Below are 17632 nucleotides of genomic sequence, written 5' to 3'. Positions count from 1 at the left end.
ATAGATAGTGGGGTACCTCTCCGGCGAGCCCCCCTCCCCACTGCGGCTGGTTCTTCCTTCACCCCGGTGAGGCCCCCACCCCCTGAAAATCGACTGACCCAAAAGTCGATTTAGTCGACTGAAGTGTAGCTAAATCGGAGCAGCATCGCAAGCAAGAGCAAGAGCGAGAGCAGCAGTGCGAGCAAGAGCAATAGCAAGAGCAGACCAGGCAGGGGACCGAGAGCAAGAGCAGAGCAGCAGCGCGAGCGAGAGCTAAAGCAGTAGCAGCTCCTACTGATGTGGACGTCGCCACCGAGGGAGCGACGCCGTGGAGGAAGTGGCCGGCGACGCCGCTATGGATGGAGCCGCGCCGTGTCGGCTCAGGACCGAGCGCCAGGAGCACCGTGAGATCGAATCAAGGAGAAAATGCGGCGATTAGTGTACAACCTCTTTGGTGGCGCCAATTAGGCCGTAGCTTCATCCGAGGAAACGGTGATGATGATGCTCTTCTGGTGGTGCAGGTGAAGACGGCGGTGTGGGAATGGAGGTGGAGCGAAAGACGAGGGGAACATCGGGGCAGCTCCTTGGAGGTGGAGGACGGGGTGGCTGAACCGGCGGGACGATGAGATCGACGACGGATCCTCATCCGGTACGGTGGATGAGGGACGTCGAGGTGTTGCTGTGGATGACGTCGTCGGGGAAGAGGCTCCGGCTGGGTGGCGGTGTACGAATGGGTGGGCGGATGGGATGACAGTGGGGAACCATGGCTTAGAGACGCGCTTGTCCGAAATGTGGGGTAAGTTACGAAAGTACCGCCACCGATTTGAGGCGGTTCTTTCGGTTCAGGGGTACCACGAGCATTTTGCGTGTCGGGATTTCACAGGAGGTGGGAGTTTTCGCGCGTGTTGTAATTTTGGAATAGCAAGGTGCGGGTTGAGATGGAGGGAGTTGTCGGAGCACAACGAGACAAAGATATATCTTAAATATTTCGGGCTAACAAGGCGCGGGTTGAAATTTCCGGACAAGCCTAACGTGTACTGTACCAAATCAATGCGCACTACATGTCATTCAAAACTTTGAATTCATGTTATGTTCAATTAAAATATTTCTCTACGTGTATAATGCATGCAACCTACTACTCAAATGAACATTTTAGTGCATTCCAAACGTACATACTACCGCTTCAATATGAACTAAATTTGAATTCGTTTCTCTATTTGAATAAGATCTACAGTAATGATTGTTGTGAAGTCAAAGCATTTGAATTCGTTTCTCTGTTTTAATAAGATCTACAATCATCATTATTGTCAAGTTAAACCATCGTTTGTGTATTATCTTCACAGCACACCACATGATTAGTCTCGAGTTACATATGAACTATCTGTACTATATGAACTCGAACTAGATTTTTTGAATCCACTTTATTTTGATTTCAAATCGCATTACATTTCTAGCTCTAGCTAGATCTTCATAATCTAAACCATGTCTCATATGTATAATGTGTTTATCACATTATGTATGGTGCCCCGCCCCCTACGCCTACAAGTATTTAGATGTGAGTTGCAAACACCACACATTATCAGAAATTCAAATAAAATGTGAGAATGTTCGATATATAGTATTGTTTAGATTGTTCGATATTTAGTTGTAAGTTGCAAACGCCACACATTATCACAAATTCAAATAAAATGTGAGATTGTTTGATGTATAGTATGGTTTAGATTGTTCGGCATTTAGCTGTGAGTTGCAAACGCCATGCATTATCACATTATGGTATAACATGTGCACAGCACATGTATCACCGCTATAATCATGCATGCAATGTTTAAAACACTATGATCTCCTATTCAAATATATGAATCCGCTTTCATATCAAATTATGATCTTTGTTAGTCTCTTACACCCACACAATCCTCTAACCTTTGTAGCTACCACTAACTTTCTCTCTTGCATGCACACTCCCTCCCCGCCCTCCCCCTCCCTCGGCATTCTATCACCGGGCACATTCATTTTTTTCTTTAGGTCATTCTCCCAGAGTCTCCACAACTCCTTTCCGACACACACCGATCGATAAACCTCTCCAGCGATGCCTGCCTACAACATACACACACACCTTCAATCTCCTCCTTTATGTGTCCTTGCCTCGTGTCTCTCATACGGTCAGACACACGTGTAAACTCTCGCCCCTCTTTTCATCGATCTCACAACCGCACACTCCTCCCCCTATCTAGCTAGTAGTTGGGCCTCTCGCACCACCTCCTAGCTCCATTCTCTCTGTCTATCCGTCTCGCTGGGCCTTATTTGCCTCTAACAAATGGACGTACACCGACCAATCTCTTGCTATACATATAGCTAGCTAGGTCCTTATAACTCGTTTTTACCCACACGTCAACCGATCTACCTCATTAGTTGTGTCTCTCCCTTCCTCCGACAAACAACAATTGATCTACCGATCTAGTTAGGTTTGCTTACCAAACACATGGTTCCCCTTCATCATCCATGGATGCGTCCCGACAGATCTATCACGCACAGGCACACACAGAAACACATCCCCACTCTTATGGATAACATTGCAGTTCCACCATCAGTTTGCCTAGTAAGCCTCTCCCACCATCTTCGAGAAGCAACTCCATCACCCATCCAGCACTCTACCCCTCTCCCTCCCACTCCCTCCCTCTCTCTCCTCTCTCTCTGTCCCATCATATTTCCCGTCCTTCAGTTATGTATGGATGTCGACCGATCTCCCTCAAGACATAGCTGGGTCTCTCCTTCTCAACACATATACGAGTCGTTCTACCTCTATAGTTAGGCCTCAGCCTACCCCTCCCCCACCCCCCTCCCCCCACACACACCAATACATCGAGCGCTCTAGTCATGTCTCCCTGCCACACACAAACTTGACATGTGCCCTCTAACGTTCCGGTAGGCCAGTCGCCCTATATCTTTGACTTGCACACACACACAATTTCGATGGCTCTCTTCATCGATCTCGCACCCACCCACTTGATCCTCTCTTCGACTCTATCGATAGCTATGACCGCTCCCTCTCTTCTCGTGGATTGCCCGACCCTCTATGTATGATATGGATAGGCCTCCATTTCACATACATTGCATGCACAATTTTGTTTGAGATGTCATCTACACATATTCCCACAAATAATTCACGAAATCAACCCCCACCCCACCCCCACCCCAAAACAAAAAACACTCACGAACGCGGTTTGTATCTCTCTCACACACACACGTAGGTGGGGGACGTGCACGAAGAGAAGAGGTGCATGCACGGCGCACGTACTCCCGTCTCTTTCCCAACCACACCCGCGCGGGTACACGGTGGAGCTCATTTCTGTACGAAAAAGGCAGCCCACGTGGTAATTTGGCACGTGTACTGGTTGTCCACTTGGTGGAGGGAGGATCGTCTACCACGGGTGAACAAACAAATTGTGACTTGACGTGTTATATTAAAAAAAGAGGCAAACCATGTGGGGCCTACCTTAGAGGCAAGGCTCTATACACTGGAGTACTTTTGATGTGTCCCATCAACTCGCAGAACGAGGAGAAGCTTGCTTAGTACACCGTCTCCCCCGCCCACGGGCGCGGTGGCTCGCAGGATGAGGTGAAGCTTGCTCCGCCTTACGCCCGCTCCCTCGCCCATGCGCGCGGTGGCTCGCAGGACGAGGAGAAAAATTTACTACTCCCTCCGTTTACTCCTCATCCCTACTACCTTGGTTATAGAGATTATGTCATATTGTTTGGAATATATATGTCCTTTAGTAGATTTCAATATGAACTACTAGTACATACTCCAAACATTGATGTATATAGACATATTTTAGAGTGTAGATTCACTCATTTTGCTCCCCATGTAGCACTCTCCCTCGCCCCTCGACCCTCGGCCACGTGGTGGACGTGCAGCAATTCATTAGGTCTCATATAGCCAGAACGATATATACTGCACTACCATTATTGCTCGACTTCCCGAAGAGGCGAAGAGCCAATCGCAAGGTTAATATTTTGGAGATGCCAAGAGCAAAGTTATAGGAGAACGAGTAGTAGGTGCCGCGTCATTTATAAATAAAGTTTTTTTTCTTCAGTGGCACCTACACAATATGATAGCTTCATATGGAGAGAAAAGGAAACCGCTCCACTATATACATAGTCAGGACGGGCCAGCCTACATGGTGGCTTGCTGGGGTTGCTCTCTTCACACTCACTCGCACAAAACGACTGTGGCCACATCTCTAACATCCCGGCGGATCACGTCCGCTTGGGAAAGGGGTGGATGCTTAGTGTAGATGCAGTGGCCGTCGCCGACGGCGAAAACCCACTGTCGGCACGTCCCGATCAGGGGTCCCCGCCGTTCTCTCTCACAAAGCCGGTGAGGTTGCCTTCGTCCCTTGCTCACTACCACGACGTGGGCAGTTGCCGCCTCCCGCCGCCCTCCTCAAGGTTGAGCTACGTCCCTCAGGTACAACTCCCTTTACAGCCGGCTTGCACGACTGCTCCAACTGCCCACATCACTCCCTGTGGATATTTCTCTACTTATTTGCCCCGCACATACCTCTACTGGCTTCTACGTACTGTATTTGTGATGAGTTTATGTCTCATCAACTAGTCCGAGTAATCTTATTGTAATCACGCTTCTTCAATTTCTTTGCCACAGGGATGCTCATCTCGATTTTGGTGAAACTGCACAAAATGATCCGATAGTCAAAAGGTTGCAAACTTCATTTATTAGGAAGCTCGAACGTTGCCAGCAAATTGAAGCCTGGTCAGGGTTCACGGTTCAAGGGCTAGGGACTGCATGGATCGTTTTTTCTTTAGCTGCCTCTGTTCCAAAATAAGTGTCAACTTTAGTAGTATTACAACTTCGTACTAAAGTTTTCACAAAGTTGAGACACTTATTTTGGAACGGAGGGAGTACATATTTGCTATGATCTGTCAATCATTGAGATGCAATAGCATGCATGTTAGTCTCCTTTGTATTTGATGAAATGTTGCAACGGGCAACCTTAGACGCATGATACATGTAACAGAAGCTGGAAGCTTCATAGCATTGTACAAATTTATCTCACTAATAAATTATAGTACGTACTATACTAGTACTTCCTCCATTCCTAAATATAAGTCTTTGTAGAGATTTCACCATGAACCACATGCGGATGTATATGGATGCATTTTAAGTGTAGTTTCATTCATTTTGTTCCGTATGTAGTGGAATCTCTACAAAGACTTATCTACTAGTAATAGCTAGCCCCCACTACTAGGAATTCTCTATCCTGTCCTTGAGCCACATCATCAAAATTGACGTAGCCGTTAGATGAAGTAAATCAGTCCATAATAGCCGTCTGATCTAGACGTTGAGAGGCTCCACACTAAGCCACATGCAAGCATGCAGAAATACCGTGGCACATGCATGTGAGTGGGTTTTAAATCACATCAACATGTCTGCATGCAAGCATGCACCGTAGCATGCATGTAAGTGAGCTTTTAAGTCCCATTAACATGTCAAAAAGAAAAAGATAATCCCATTATGCAGTAGGAGTTGGCTGATCTTTTTTCCTTACGTGGGATGATCTAAATGATGATGGGAGTTTATTTAGTTTGGCTACCACATTTGTCATGCGGTTATAGAGTTTTCTTAGTTCTATGAAATCGATAATTTTGCGCAGAGAGATATACCGCTGTTCCGCGGCAACGCACGGGGACTCATCTAGTAATATTTAGGAACGGAGGGAGTACTATGTAAAGAGTTAGGTGTCGCACGGTGATAGTGTGAGGTGGTCCATGTAATCACTGAGCCTGCGTGTTTTCACTGCTCTTGCACGCCTCCGCTGTAAGAATGGAGAAAATTGTAATCTAGTAGTAGTACCTCCTTTCGCCGAAAGCGTGGGACATCCAACAATCCTACCACCTCAGTAATAAAGACCAATGAGCCGTCAAATCACATAGACCCAGCAGTAAGTTGGACGGACAAAGCAACCATCACTCTTGCGCCAATGAGAGGTCGCGTCCGCTCTGCCCGGGCATGAATGCGGCGCCAATTCTTTGGAGCGGCGCTGACCGTTTCGGGCGGGAAGCATGCACGGGCGATGGAGGGGCTTTGGGTGGGCCAGGCTGGTCAGGAGGGGGCGTGGCAGCTGTCCGCATGTCCCTACCGGACACGCCCGAAAACGAGAGGATGCACTGACTCTCACGGCTAAAATCGTACACTACACAACATCTCTCTGTAGGAGTAGGTCGATCTGTTGCTCTCTCTAACACACACATGCTGTTAAACACACACACACACGCACCTTGGTCCCGTTGCACCTTCTAACGTGACTTATTACACCTAGACGGAGGGAGTAGTAAGTATACGAGATACGGTGGCACACTGACTTAACTCAAATACAAGTGCCCAAAATTTGTGTGCATGTTATAATAAGGATTCACTTAAAATAGTACGTGAGCGAATAGAGGGATCAATTGGACAGTGTTCCCGAGCAGTAGCGAGATGTGTGAGGTAAGATACACCGCTGGCGCTTTTAATTTTTCTTATTAATTTGTTTGTTTCACTCTCTGACTGGTGGGACCCAACGTACTACATGGACAGAGGTAAGTTGACTAAGGCTGCATTATTTCTAAACCACTGTGGATAGTCTTACCACCAAAGCCACATGACACGATTATGATTGAAATCCCAATGACTCCCACACACACAAAAAAACATGGCATGCTTGTCACACGAATGCAGGAATGTATAAAAGGTTATTTCCCTCTCGTTGAACATAACGGGAGGGTTGTGTAGCGGGTTAGCCTGTTCACTCATCAAACTTGAGGTCTCGGGTTCAATAACTACACTTGAGCATAATTTGTGCTAGGAGGGTTCTTTGACTGGTCAAAATGTTTTCTAGGGTTTGCACGCTTCACACTCTCTCTCCAGTATATATATACACGCTGGAGCCTCAGCGCTTATAGTTGCTCTCTTCACACTCTCTCGCCCTCTCCCCGCTGGAGCCTCAGCGCTTGTAGTTTCTCTCTTCACACTCTCTCGCCCTGTCCAAATCTAAACAAGACTTCGTTGGCCTCTCTCTCCCCTCACTGCTGCTCAAAGGGCCGGCAGGATCCGTCCGCCGGGAAGGGAAGGAGGCTTAACGCTGTCGCCGTCGGCGAGGGACTACCGGCGCAGCTGTTCACTTTCCACCCAACGGCGGCGCGGGAGGGCCTCTGACCCCTTCTTCTTCGCTGCCGTCCGGTCGCCCACCGAACCACGCCCCAAGAACCTTAAGGTATAATTTACTTACTCCACATGCATTGCTCTAGCTGCATGTATACCTTGAATCTAGGACGTGGTTCAAAGAGGAAAGGAGTGGGGGAAAGTAGTGGGAAAAGTTGTATATAGCATGAATCTAGGATGTGGTTCAAAGAGGAAATGAAGGGGGAAAGTTGTATAGCATGAATCTAGGACGTGGTTCAAAGAGGAAAGGAATGGGGGAAAGTAGTGGGGAAAGTTGTATCGCATAAATCTAGGACGTGGTTCAAAGAAGAAAGGAAGGGGCGAAAGTACTAGTTCAAAAAGGAAAGGAAGGGACAAGGATGTAGAGTTTGAGCAGGACTAGATTTGCTGCGCTCACATAGGGAAAGGTGTCTAAAGATAACAAAACTGGGACCCAAAAAAATATGCTCCTTGGTTGTTTGTTCTTTGTTGCAACAGACTGTGCATGACCACAGTACATCGGTAGATGCACATGGTGCTGGTGCGTCCACTGTCCCGTGCAACTCATTAGCTGTTGTTAATCTAAGGCCCTGTTTGGTTAAAAACTCCCTAGTCCCTACCTGCTTGGTTCCAGGGACTAAACATGGACTAGAGGTTATTAAATGACATGCTAAAAGACCATGTTACCCCTAGTAATGAACTAATAGAGACAAGGTGCGATGCGTGGCAGGGGCAACTGTTGGAAAAAGTCCCAAAAAGACTCCCTCGGGGTCTTCTTTCTTTAGTCCCAAATGCCCACTTTTAGTCCCTAAAAGTCCCTCCTGTTTGGTTTAGATGGGACCGACACGGAGTTTTTTTAGTCCCTACACCAAAATGTCCCTGTAAAGAAACACCCTCTAATAATGCCGCTGGAAAATTGATGCAATGCCACAGTTAAAAGCAAATTACATGTTTAACGAATTTTATTGTTAATATAATCTCTATGTTAATATTAATCAATGCCACTGTTTGAGAAATGCTACTTTCTTGCTTTCTTTCCCATTTAGATAAGGTAGATGCTTCTTTTTGTTGGCTTCTGTATCATCCACCGTTATTGACCACTAATTGTTTCCTTTGCACCTCTGTGTAAACAGGGTTATCTACTTCACCTCGTTGCCATTGCGACCTTTTGTTGCACTGCACAAAACACTTTTGTTTTAAGAGTGTTTTGTGCAGTTCACCAAAATGTCACACCGACAACGTTGCTTGATTGCTTGATCTTAGTGGAACTGCACAAGAGGAGATCTTACTTCCTATCCGTTAAGGCGAATTTGGTTCAAATCTTCTTCTTGTGAGTTGTTTGAATTCCGCATCATGAGAGGTCAGTACTAGCCTTCTTTCACATGATTCTGCAGTGTGCTTTCATATGTTGTGCTACTTGTACGATAATGTTGCTTGATTTTAGTGAACTGCACAAATGGAGACAAGACTTCCAATCTGTATGTGCATCGTAATATCCCATTGAGGTAAGATAAGGATATTTCACAACTGCTGGCCTGTATTTTGCCACTTTCATCAGAAAATTAAGTTTAGTACTATACTTGTGCTCCCTAATTGACATGCCAAATCTTACATTGAAGGCGAAGCTTGTCTGTTATTGAACCAAGTGATGAAGGGGAAGAACAAGCGGAAGAAAAACAAAAATCAACTCCCGGTGTTGTAATGAAGCACTGGAACTGTGATGACACAAGTAATGATATAGTTTTGCATCTTAATTTATTGCTATGGCTGGAACGAGCAATTGTTTTGCCACTGATTTGATGCCACTCTTAATGTAATATGTAATTATCTCTACTTGTGCAAACAGGGATCTTCTTTGAAGATACCATATATTTTAGTGGAACTGCACAAGAAGATGTTGGAAACATTAAACTAATCGAGGAGTATATAGTAAGCATGGCCACCACCGTAGATAGCAACAGATGGTTCCGGAGAAGTGCTTCATCTGTATGCTCTACACAATAAGCCTCCTGACAAAGGTTGGTACTCGCCCACTGATTTCATCCATATGATTGAGCTTTGTCATCTCTATTGGTGTTGTGCTACTGTTTAGATACTGTCATGAAAAAGTGGTATTGTCCTTGAGAAGTGCTTCATCTGTGATGTTTTAAAAATTTCGTTTCCTTTTTTTCGAGCAAACAGGGATGCTAGCATTTAGTAGTCCTCTTGTCTTTGCACAACAGGATCATCTTCCTCTGAAGAAGAATATGGAGTACGTGAAGTGACTAGTTCCGATTATGCCAGGATGAAGAAGCCATGTCTATCTTCTCATCAGAAGGAGCAGTTGAAGGATGGTTACATTACTCCCCACAAGACCAAACTAACTTCAGCTCAGAAGGACTGACAAATCTCCATTTTTTGCTGTGATGCGCGAGTACAATGTTGTTCTAGGATTCTTTCTTTTTCTAAAAGTGTGCTCTACATGGACCATGTATGTGCATGTTGAAACTGTCAATTCATAGTACAATTTGCTTTATACTAATCACTTTTTTGTATTTGTGCAAACAGGGGTGCTCAGCTTGATTTCAATGGGAACTGCACAAAATGTTCATGAATACATCGAATCATTTATTTCCACCACAAGAAAGGAGGTGCCGATAAGTTCAAGGAGTTGCAACATATAAGGGCGAAATCATACAAGCTACGCGCGAATTTGGTTGATTTTGGTGGAACTGCACAAAAAGAACAGCTGGTTTATTTAGCACGAGGTGCCATGTCAATGTCCGAACTGATGGCAAACCCTTCCCATTCCACAATCATAGGTATTTGATATTTTGGAATGGGACAACCTTGTCAAATTTTGCTCATTGATTTTAGCAAGACATGCGTTTGATATTTTCGAATGGGACGCCCTTTGCTGTCAGCAGCGTCGATCAATTTTTTCTTTATTGTTTAGTTGTGAAGTAAATATTGCCTCTGACATGTGAGTCGCTGAGATGCATAATCATCAATTGTTTTGAATGTTCTCTATGAATTGCCAGGCCTGTGTGTTTGATTGCAATGTATAGAAACGCTAAAAAGCTGCTCAAACTCTTTGTACTCCTTCTTTTCCTTTTTACTTCGCACACTGTGAAAGTGCATACTTTTTTGTATAAGATTGGTCAAAGTAGAGATACTTTGACTGCAGACAAAACTTGTATGCACGACTAGAAAGGACCGGAGGGAGTACATGTGAAACTGATGCAAACGAGGTGATCACCCTGGGTATAATGCTAGTACGTATTGTTTTGCATGTTCATCCAATGCCAGTGATACAGGAATTCGAACTAATCGAAATAAATTCATTCATACACGGTCGGATTTCATATAAACATGCCGGATTTCATTACATTTCGTACATTCTTCAACTAAAAAGGGGTGCGCTGGAGGTATAATTAATTAACCAAAGCTACCCACCTGTGTCCCGCTGAGCCGAATAGAAGCTTCAGTGACTTAACTGCAGGTGCAGTTGCGTAACTGACATGTGGCCTGTTGGGCCCATGTGTCAGTCAGCCAACTACACCAGCAGTTAAGTAGAAGCATCGTTCTTCTCCAGCGCGGCTCTCTGACTCCACGTCGCCGCCAAGAAGCTAACCGGCCGTCAATGGTCAACCCGCCTAGCTTGGCTTCAACCGGAGGGTAGCAGCGGTGGCCTTACTTGGACCCGAGCGGCGGCGACCTACCGTGTTCTACTCTTCCTTGTTTTCTGTGTGGCGCGGCCTCATTGGCAGCGGGGCGGGGCCTCGGCGGAGCCGACGATGTCCTCTGTCTCGTTGCCGGCGTGCGGCGCCTCACCGGAGCGGTGGAAATCCTCCCCCACGTTGTCGGCAGGGTGGGGCCTTGGCTGAGCCGGCGATGTCCTCTGCCTTGTTGTTGGCGGGGCGGGGCCTCGGCGGAGTCGGCGGTGTCCTCTGCCTCGTTGTTGGCGCCGCGGGGCCTCGGCGGAGCAGGGCCTCGTCGACGCCAGCGGAGCGGGGACTCGTCGGAGCCGGCATTGTCCTCTGCCTCGTCCTCGGTCTCGCCAAACAGCGCCTCGCCCTCTTTGCTAGCCTCTTTGTAGGCGGCCGCAGCCTCTGCCACCCGCATGCGGTACCGCCAGCGCTCGAGGCGGCCCTTGCGGGCGGAGCGGTACGAGTCAAGCAGCGCCTCCTGCTCCGCCCGCTCTGCGGCGATCTGCTCTTCCGCCTGCAGGTGCTCCTGGAGGAGGTGGTGGTTGCAGGCAGCGTCGGCCTGCGCCTCCCGGAACTGCTCCTCACGCATCTGCCTCACCCTGTCCATATATTGGGCACGGGCCTCGCCTATGGTCATGGTGCAATGCACCGGCGAGCATGGCGCGGAGGAGGGGGTTGGCGCCGGATCATCGACTACCATGTTCTCCATTGGGACGTCGTCATCCTCCGGCTGCCTGCCGGCCAGCCGGTCGGCAGCAATGGCTGCCATCTCCTTGTGGTCCGTCGTCCGCCCGTCCCGAAGAGTGCTGGAGCGCGAGGAAGCCATGGTGGGCAGTAGTGGTGTGGACAGGAGAAAGGGAACGAATGCGGATGACTGCGGCTATGGCCGGCGCAACAGTTTATATAGCAATGGTGGGCGGGCGGAGGGACGGACGTGTGGCGCCGGAGTAGCCGCCTCGGCAACCGCGTATCATTAATGTGGGCGGCAGATGGACGGACGGACGGCACTTGTGTCATTTGAAGGCAGAGCAATCGCCTGCACCGGGAAGCGGGGCGGGCGGCGCTGACTGTTTCGGGCGGAAAGCGCGCGCGGGCAAGGAGATGACTTTACTTGGAGAGGATGACAATGGGGACCCACCAGGTCCATAGCCTCACGTACGCAAGTGCCTCCTTATTATATATATATATATAACTATAATTTATTTTGCTTCCTCCTGGTTTTCTGACATCACAGCCCCACACCATTGTCAACCTATGTAGTAGTCAATAAACGAGAGAATTGCACAAGAAGCGGCTGACAGCTGGGACCAAGCAGCTGTGACACCTCAAAATTATGACCTTGTTTTATAAATTAAAATTTTGCCAGGAAATTAAATTTTTCCATTTGTCAAGATTTACCCTTTTGATATTGTGGACTTTTACCTCAAGTGGAAACTTCCCAAAAGTATTATTGGACTTGTATGCTCTCTCTATGAAACAATTCTTTATCAGTGGATTTAATTGCAAGATTGTTTTCTCTGAGCTTTATTCTTTTAAAATGATTTCTTTTAAATATGGAGTCTCTGTTGCACTACAACCATTTGATGAAGGCATTTAAAAATTTCACCAAAATTTGGGGATGTCATGTGATGTTTCCACATCACTTCTATGCAAAAATATCTTCTGGTCATTGGAGATTTTGAGCTCTACATCAACTTCTCAAATCTGGCCCAGTAGGCATTTTTGCACTACAACCTATTTAAATATTCCTTTAAAAATTCTTCCAAGTGTTTGGAGATGTCAGTAGATGCATATAATTCAACTTTATACCAAAACCCAGTGATGTTCTTTGAAACTTTTGAGTGAATCAACCTCTTTTTCATTCTGGTCCAGTTTGGTGATTTGTACTGCAACCCTATTTTATTTTGCTCTAGTGCCCATGAACTTTTTCCTGCTTGTAGCCCTCCCTGCAAAACCCTTAAGTCCAGGAGAGTGGACCCAATGGAGGATTTTAAGTGCATGCAATGAGACCTTTTTCTTTCTGTCCAAAACGGTAGTTTTGCAAAACTTGCACTAACAAGTTTCTGGTTTTGCCCAAATGATCTTGCCATCGTCACCTACATCTAGAGAGACCCTGATCTGGAGATTTTGGCCACTCCAAGAGTTGCCTAAATGCACTTAGCATTATGTCGAACACCTCGTGTTCATGGACAGTTTTGGCATGTTTTCTAGTTTGCATTATGGACTTGATCCTCTAACCCAGCAACCTTGTCCACTAAGATCCTAGCTACTCCTAACCTAGTCCTGTTATTTGCCAGCCTCCCTCTAGCACTCCTGGCTGCCCTGGCATTTCGTCGAGCACGTCCCGTGCATGCTCTGGGCGCGCCCAGAGCGCACGTTTTGCACGCGCGCGCACCGAGTCGCCGCGTCGCACTGCCGCCCTCGCCGCGTCCCGCCCCTGGCCCTAGCTCGCCTGCAGAGCCGCGCACTATCCTCGCCCACTCGCCAGTACCAGCCAAGCCGTCCCTGGCGCCCTATAGCGCCGCCGTCAGGGCCTTTGGCGGCACGCCAGCGTCGGCAGTGAGCCCCTGCCATGGACGGCGCCGCCCAAGCCACCCGCGCACGCCAGCTGCCCCTGTGAACAGCTCGAGCTTATCCTGGAGCCCGTCGGCACGCGCTCGTCGGCGCCACGTCGCCCTGCGGCTATAGAGCGACGGTCGCCGGCGTTCTTATCCACGGCCGCCGCGGGACCAGCCTCGAGCGTCTATAAAAGGAGGCCCCGAGCCCCTCCGAGCGCTCAGGCGACCTCAGGCCTTCCCCCTAAAGCTCCCCAAGCAATGGATTGACCGGAAGGGGGCCATCTCCCCCACCTCCGGCCGGTTCGGCCGCCGCTGCCTTCCGGTCCCATTCGTCGCAACCACACACTCCCCCGCCCATCCAGCGCCACCAGTCGCTTCCCCTTGTCCTTGCGGAGCTGCCAAGCGCCTCAGCCTCGATCGGATACCACCGGAGCCCAAAACCCCCTTTCACTCCCGTAGCCCCCTCCGCCGCGGAGCTCGCCGCCGGCGACTCCTTCCACCCCCGACGACCCAGCGACCACCGGGAGGACTGCCCCGGTCTGGCGGGTCCATCCCTGCCCTCAGGTGCCCTCGAGGAGCCGCCGTTCGTCGACGGCGAGCGCCGGAGTCCCGCCCCGTTCGGACAGAGGAAGAGGAGGGAGAGGGGGGAATGGTCAAACCTGATCAGTGGGCCCTCTGGACCCACTGTCAGTGACACCCACGCCACCCACGCTGGCTTAAGTGGTCGCGTAAACGCCTGAGTACGTTTCCTCTGCTTCGAAAGCGTATTCTGTATTGAAACGTTTTCCTTTTTCTGGTTTATTTAAAAACAGAACTTTGACTGACTATATCTTTTAAAATAAAACTCCAAATGAGTTGATTCTTTTTTCTACCTCCATAAAATTTCATCTAGTTTATTTTAAGATTTATTTCAAAAATATTTGGGACAACTTTTTGCACTGTGTTTGAAATATTTGTTATTTGAATATTTTTTTCAAATAGGAAACGGAGAGAGAAGAAAACTTTCAAAAAGTGCACCCTTTGCATACTCTTGAAGGCAAGCATTCTGAACTCTGGCATAATATTTTTGTGTGGTGTTTTGATATGGTTACAGCACCACCTTGACTTGGAGCATGCGTTATTTCTATGCATCGATACAGTCACACGCATGAGTGCATATTGGAGATGCTTTACTGTTAGGAATGGATATGCTGGTGATAGTGATCATCCTCGCGAGCTTTTCATGCATACCGGCAGGAAGCCGGGGAAGTCGTGGTCTTGGGTAGACACGAGCTTGTCCCTAATTCCTCGCCGAGACAAGTGTGTCCGGTACGGCATGTTGAGGTTTGATGAGCGGTGATTCTGTCTTTCAATGGGAATATGTTGGTTATGCTAATTATTCGGAGAATACTTGGACCTCCTGAGTCGGCCGTAGGTCGAGTCTTGTTCGGTAACTTCCCCTACTTGTTTTGTACTACCACTTGTCCCTGCCACAGGTAGGGTACGGTTCAGTAAGTTGTCAACCCCTTACCAAGGCACACACCGTACAGAGAGGCCATGGTGGAAGATACCGGATGCATCCGGTAGGCATGCCACCTGGTCCGGGGGCATGGGTGTTTCCGGTTGGGACCGAGAGGGGGGCACCCCTTAGAGCGCGCGATATAAATTTGATCCCATGCTACGTCGAGGTTGTAGCCTCCCCACTTAGAGTTTGGCTTGACAGGTGTTGTGGGTGATTCCAGACACCGGTAAGTTAAGCTGGTGTGTGCAGGTCAGGCGTGTTTCCAATTAAAACGCCGTAGGCGGAATTAGCCCCGATGGACTAAATAAATGCGTTACTCGTGGGTAAAGAGTACACCCTCTGCAGAGGTTATATCTATTCGGATAGCCACGTCCATGGGTAAGGACTACAGTCTGAGATGGGTCTAGTGACGGTCTTCGGATGGAGAAACGAATAAACTGGATCATAGTAACGGTGTTCGGATGGAGAAACGGCTAAGCTAGAATCTAGTGACGGTCTTCGGATTGAGAAACGGCTAGACTAGAACTTTGATTATGGCCTATGTCATATGAGGATTATGATTATTATTATTGTGGACTAACCAGTTACTTTATTTTGAATTATTGAGTATCCCTGGGACGGTTCTTCCTCCTGGATATTCACTGTGATTATTCTTATATAAGCCCTTTATGTGGCGTCGCTCAGACGCCCGACTGCGGCATGCTTGTTATTTAATTATTCCTTATAAGCCCTTTACGTGGTGTCACTCAGACGCCCGACTGTGGCATGCTTGTTATTTAATTATTCTTTATAAGCCCTTTATGTGGCGTTGCTCAGACGCCCGACCGCGGCAAGCTTGTTATTTATTTATCCTTTATAAGCCCTTTATGTGGTGTCGCTTAGACGCCCGACTGCGGCATGTTTGTTATTTAATTATTTGCACCCTTTCGAGGAGTCATTTCAGACACTCGATCAGTGCATTCTATTTCTACTCCCGTATTACATGTTCATATTTTACCTGCATGCGTGCATCACGGATTTTGTTTATTTTGTGACAGACGTTATCATCATAAAATATTTCGGAGCATGATTACCCCTTGTTATATTATACCCGTGTTCTTAATGTTTGCGAGTACATTCAAACGTACTCACTGGCTCGTCCCTGGCTATTGTCTTGGCCAAATTCCTTACGTGGAGAAGAGCGTTACGACGACAGCCCCGGAACCCATGTAAAGGTGATAGCAGCCTCGCGAAGATAGGAGTTACCCTGGTCAGCTGTTCTTGTGGGAATTGGAGTCCCATAGACGCAGATGTACCGCAAACCGCTTCCGCCATCAATCACTAGAAACCAAGTGTTGTACTCCTAGGCCACAATGGTCTTGTACTACATATTTTGTACTTTGCTTGGAATTCTTGTATCAAGTTGGTGCCTCATCAGCTAATAGTAATCCTGGGGCTGGTGAGCACAAAGGCCGTTTTCTGGGAAATTAATATCCCAAAAACCCGGTCCTGACAACAGCTCGAGCAGTATTTGTGTTTTTGAGGTGTGAGCACTGCAGAGTTTTTCGATGTTTAGCCCAGATAAAAAATTTCTCCTCTGAACAACAACGAAAACATCGCTGCAGGTATTAACTGGGCGGGCTGTGGCCCGTCTAGCCCAGGCCAGATATCCAGCCCAGATATTAATTTTTTTCAAGCTGAAAATGGCTAGCCCAGCTATTCTTTTTTTAGGAATACCTAGGCAAGGTCAAGTTGTTATTCTCCGCCCCGCTGGGCTGCAAATCTTTCCTAGGAGTGATGCATTAGGCTTAACAAGAAAATGGGCTTTAAGAAATAATAAATGGGATGTAATTATAAAAACTGGGCAGTAACTATAAAAAAATGCACCAAACACGTGATTACTTTATAAAATATTATTTTTGGATATTGAAAATTATAATTTCATTAATTGTTGCGAGCGCAATGTTTTGTTGGATTTTTACGTAATATAAATTTATAATGAAATTGTATTTAATCTGACTAGAAATTTCGGGATAAAAATATTTCGGATCCCATCAAAATGTGGGAAATTTTATTGAATTCTGTTTTGAACGGTTGGTTGAAATGGGCTGTACTTTTAACAAACTGTAAATGGGCTATAGTAAATTCCATTAGAATTCAAAAATGGGCTACACATTCTTACAAATCTCAAATGGGCTATAAGTTCTCTGCCACACACTTCTGGCCTTACTAAGTTGACGCCTCCCCTAAAAAAACAGAGTTGACGCGTATGCAAGGCTTTGTCAACTTATAGTCAACACACGGTTCTAGCAGCAGTGGCCGTTGGATGTCCATCCAACGGATGCCGTGCTTCTTCTTCAATCTCGGATATTCTAACTTCACCCGCCCAGAAAATGATTCCTCCCCCTGACATCTGGGGCGCACCATTTCAGAAGCTGACCTGTGGGCCTACTAAGTTGACGTACCAAGGGCTTTGTCAACTTAGTCAATATAAACGATTGTAGCTGCAGTGACCGTACGATGTCCATCCAACTGCCGTCGTGCTTCTTCAACCTCTGGTCTTCTTGCTCCAGCCGCCCAAAGCAGCGCCGGTCGTGCCGCCTGCTCCTGCCTCCCGTGGCCGGCTGTGCTGGCGCGGAGGCCTCACCGCTGGCCAGGCCATCCCTCCACTCACCCACACCCCCTGTTATTCTGCGGCGACGGCAGCGCAGCTGAACCAGTGAACCCT

This window comes from Triticum aestivum, chromosome 1D, assembly GCF_018294505.1.
Source record: "Triticum aestivum cultivar Chinese Spring chromosome 1D, IWGSC CS RefSeq v2.1, whole genome shotgun sequence".
NCBI lineage: Eukaryota > Viridiplantae > Streptophyta > Magnoliopsida > Poales > Poaceae > Triticum > Triticum aestivum.
The sequence above is the reverse complement of the archived record's forward strand: the minus strand, read 5'-3'. Positions refer to the sequence as shown.